Raw genomic sequence first — 5,217 nt, forward strand, 5'->3', positions numbered from 1 at the left:
TCTTTTTTTTTTTTTTTTGTCGGTCATGGGGCTTGAACTCTGGGCCTGGGCGCTGTCCCTCAGCTCTTCAGCTCAAGGCGAGCGCTCTACCACTTGAGCTACAGTGCCACTTCCGGTTTTCTGGTGGTTTATTGGAGATGGGAGTCTCACGGTCTCTCCTGCCCAGGCTGGCTTTGAACCGCGATCCTCAGATCTCAGCCTCCTGAGTAGCTAGGATTACAGGCGTGAGCCACCAGCGCCCGGTTCTAGTGTTTCTAACGTGGAGACTTAGTAACTTTCCTCTCCCTGACCAGTGTTTCTTTATCTAATTCCTCAGTCTTCCTGGATGTTATGCTGTATCTGACTGACTGGGTAATTTTGGTTCCTCAGTTCCAGGTTCCTGTCCTGGGTGTGGTCCAGTCTTTCCAGTACTTTAGCCAAAGAAATTTGTCTGTGACTGGAGCCTCCCTCTGGGCAGACCCCATTTGATTTTACTTCTAGGTGTTTACTTCTAGAGATCTTAGTTTTACAAAAGATGACAGTGAGTCTTAGAGAAGTCAATAAACTGCCCAAGCTCAGACTGCTATTATTGACTTACAGACCTAGGGTTTGAATGTTGTCTGCTTCCAAAGTTTTTCTTTCCTCTATATAATACTGTACAGCTCACTAAAGTCCATTCCTAAATGTGCTCACAAAAAAATTCTATAAGAACATTACAAGAAAAACTACTGTGGAAATACATTGTCTTCCCTTTCTCTCAAATTGTCCAAATTATCCTCCATGTTAATAGGCTTATAGTGTTTTAGTATTGAGTGGTTAAAATTTAATAACTTGTAAGTTTTATCGGCCAGGCTGTATCTAACCTAATGTAATACACTGAAAATTTATTTCTCATTGATTTCTTCTTAAAAACACCTGTAAGTATTTGATGCTCACTGGACATTTGAATTAAACACTGCCTTTTAAAGGAAGTCCCCTGCTAGACACACTGTCCAATCCTAATTTACTATGTGTTCACAACCTTGTGAAGACCTTGGGTGAGGTTTTGGAGAATAGGATCAAAGGCTGGGTCTTCATCCTCACCAAGAATGCTTGGATGGATGTGGAATGATCTGGAGCCAAACCCAAGGTTATCTTGATTTTTACCTTGTCTCCTTGCTCCCCCATGTGGCCAAAAGCAAATTGAGCTCACAGAAGCACCTAATCCTGGCAATTTCAGAAACATTTCCTAATTTCTGGTGGAATTTCCCATGGAACAGTATTCCCTTTTCACAAATCCAGGTACTTCCCCACCTTTTGAAAGTGAGCTTGACTTTCCTAATTATGGAAGATATACATGTTTCCAAATTTCAGAAATTTTGGAAAATACAGAAAACAAAATTAAAACTACAGATAATTTGACCCTTGTTAGACTTAGATAAAAATTTCCTGACTTGAAAAATATTAAAGTTAATATACATGTAGCATTTATTTAAATTACAGTATAATCAATCACCAGTCCATAACTAGTCATTGGCATGTATCTCCTATCTCCTTTGTGTGTACTCTACCCAGGCTCTTTACCTGTCAGAAGGACACACTGATAGGTACTTAAAATTACAACTCATACCCAAGAGATTATATTGTATACACACTTGTTTCTGCTTCTTTTTTAACTTTTCCACTGAGCCTTTCTTCCAGATCATCAACTATTATCAGAACACATGGCTGAACCATATGATTATTTAATGACTTTTCTAAATATTGGCCATTTAATTACTTTCTTCTTTTCCCTACTAAAATTCATCCAAGTTATTCAAGATAAGTCTGTAACATTTATGATCATTTGGTTGAGTCCTTGACATGGAGGTGGTAAAATCAGTCTTGCTATGATCTTGAAGCCAGTTTACTGTTGTCCACCATTTATGTATGTATGTATGTATGTGTGTATGTGTGTGTGTGTGTATGTGTGTGTATGTATGTGATGTATGTGATGTATGTATGTATGTATGGGATCTGAACTCTGGGCCTGGGGGACTGTTCCTCAGCTCTTCAGCTCAAGGCTAGAGCTCTACCACTTGAGCCACAGCGCCACTTCTGGCTTTTTCTGCTTACGTGGTGTTGAGGAATCGAACCCAGGGCCTCATGCATGCAAGGCAAGCAGTACCACTGAGCCACCTTCCCAGCTCTGTTGTCCGCCTTGTAGGAAGCCTCAGTTACCTCTCATTAGGTTCTGTCAAGCTGTATCCCTATGCTGTACTCCTCTGTGAAGATTCAAGTCTGTGGATGCCTTCTTCACTTCAAAGATGTCATCAGCCATTCAGTAAGTAAAGGATCCTCAGGCCTCAGAATTTTTGTTTTGTTTTGTTTTTTTGGGTCTGGTCGTGGGGCCTGAACTCTGGGCCTGGGCGCTGTCCCTCAGCTCTTCAGCTCAAGGCTAGCGCTCTACCACTTGAGCCACATCGCCACTTACAGCTTTTTTCTTTTTGCTATGTGGTGCTGAGGAATCGAACCCAGGGCCTCAAGCATAAAGGCAAGCGCTCTACCACTGAGCCACCTTCCCAGGCCCAGGCCTCAGAATTTTGGAGTTATTGAAAAGAAGAAAATTAGTCTATGTCTTTTATTTTTTATTTATTTTTGTGCTGGTATTGGGCCTTGAACTCTGGGCCTCATGCTTTGGTTTCGTGTTTTTGCTTAAGATTGGTACTCTATCACTTGAGCCACCTCTACTTCTAGCTTTTGCTGGATAGTTGGTGTTTCACCGACTTTTCTGCTCAGGTTGGCTTCAAACTGAAATTCTCAGATTTCAGCCTCTTGAATAGCTAGGATTATAGGCATGAGCCACCAACTGACCTGCCCCATTTCCTTTAAAGAAACAAAAGTACCAACATTTTAAAGTATTCTTACACTTTGAGATCAGAGTGAAAACAAATCTTCACAGTTGGTCTGCTAGTCTCAGCTGTATTTTAAAGTTTATGAGTGCAAAACTATACTTCTTGATATTTTTTTCTCTCAAAAAGGCAAAATAGGCAAATCAGCAGGAACCTGCTCACTGTATCCATATTGGCTGCCATTTTGGGGGTGTTTCTTCAGCTCTGACTACATTAGCAAATGTCTTCAAAAGGAGGAGGCTGAAGTCCCTTTCTTGATCTCAGAGTCTAAAATTGTGTTTGATAGAAGGAAGCTAGATTACCAGAATTTGACTGAGAAGTCCTATCTAAACTTCCCAAGAGTTTAGATCTGGTTATAGGTATGAAAATGGGGACTGACTGTAGATCTGAGATAGTGGAAGGGACTCTTGTTATAGGAATCATGTTTATCTGTATGTAGCTTTCCTGACAGGGCCAGAGGGACAGAGCATGGGAGGTTGGTTTTCTGTAACAGCAACTTTCCTTATCACTTTCTTTCATTGCCTTCCTGCATCAGATGTTCGGGGGAGATGGCAGGTCTCTCTGGATGACCTGGGACTGATGGTACCAGGTCATTTCTAAACAAAGACTTTAGAGGGGCTGGGAAGGTGGCTCAGTGGTAGAGCGCTTGCCTTGCATGCCTGAGGCCCTGGGTTCGATTCCTCAGCACCACATAAGCAAAAAGAAAAAAGCCGTAAGTGGCGATGTGGCTCAAGTGGTAGAGCGCCAGCCTTGAGCTGAAGAGCTAAGGGACAGTGCCCAGGCCCAGAGTTCAGGCCCCACGACCAGACCAAAAAAAACAAAAAAAAAAGACTTTAGAAACAGAAGACAAAGAATGTTGGCAAATTCCTATTTAAAGTACTCTTTAATGGTCTGGCATGGCTAACAAAGGTCAGGTATGAACCAAAGCTGAAGTTGTTGCTATAATATTCATGTACATGTCAATCAATGCAGGTTTTGCTTATGTAATAATCTTTTAATTCCTATAATAGTTTTCATCTTGTTTAAAACTAATGAATGTTTTCCAAATGCCAGGTACTCATATGGCTATGAGTATATTATTTGATTTAATATCCAGTGTAATCATCTGAGGTAGATATTATTTAGTTCCATTTCATAGATATAGACGAGGTGTTTGGAAGGTAAATTGCTTGCCTAAGATCACAAAATTTGCTGAGTGGAGATACAAATATCTGCTTTTGACTCCAAAGCTTATTTTATTAGTCAACTAGGTTATTCAATTTTGCTTATGATACCTGACTCATTCAGCAGATTTGCGCAAGTACTACATTATGAGTCCCTAGGCGTATTAACCATATGTCGTATCATGAAATGCCTTACACAGAGCAGGGAAATAATATTTGCCTATTAATCAAGCAGCAGCCTGTTGTACATACTGATCATCACAGACTATGTGGATTTGTTTCTCCCTTTTTATGTTGAAAATTTAAGAACTTACTGGAACATTGCAAGAATAGAATACATACCTATTCCACCTAGATTTATTGTCATATTCTTTTTCTTTTTTAGACCATCTGAGAGTTTGTGGCAGCCACACTTCTAAATATTTCAGCGTGTATTTCCTAAAAACAAGACCTTGTCTGCCTAACCAAGATACATCTCCTTCAGAAAACTTTGCAGTGTTATAATACTGAGTAAGTTAGTCTTTATGTTAAAGTTTCTCCCCCCCTCCCTCTCTCCCTTTCTCCTTCCTTCCCTCTCTTCCTTTTTTTCTTTCTTCTCTGGGCCTGGGTGTTGTCCTGAGTTTTTTTGCTTGAGGCTACTGCTCTACCACTTTAACCAGGGCTCCACTTCTTTCTTCTTTGGTAGTTAACTGGAAATTAGTTAACTTTCTTGCCTGGGGCCTAGTTTTAACCATGATCCTCAGATCTCAGCCTGCAGAATATCTAGGATTACAGGCACCAGCACTTAAACTAGCCTTTTTCCTCCTTAATCTTTCGTGAAGCCACATTTTTTTTTTTAAAGTCTGGGTACACTTGTGTCACGATTAGAATTTGACTGCTTCCACAAGAATAGAGACAAATCACACACTTTGGCAAGAACATTATCTTTTGTTCTGCACGCATCAGGTGGAGCAGGGCGCTTCTCAGTTTCTACCACTCCCGTGATGTTAAATTTGGTCACTTAAGGATGATTTCCTTATGTACCGTTACCCTTTTTTCTTTAGTAAATATGGGGTGACACTTTTTTTTTTTTTTGTTGGTCATGGGGCTTGAACTCTGGGCCTGGGCGCTGTCCTTCAGCTCAAGGCGAGCGCTCTACCACTTGAGCTACAGCGCCACTTCCGGTTTTCTGGTGGTTTATTGGAGATAGGAGTCTCACGGTCTCT

The sequence above is a fragment of the Dipodomys ordii genome, unplaced genomic scaffold (genome assembly GCF_000151885.1).
Source record: "Dipodomys ordii isolate 6190 unplaced genomic scaffold, Dord_2.0 Scaffold4, whole genome shotgun sequence".
NCBI lineage: Eukaryota > Metazoa > Chordata > Mammalia > Rodentia > Heteromyidae > Dipodomys > Dipodomys ordii.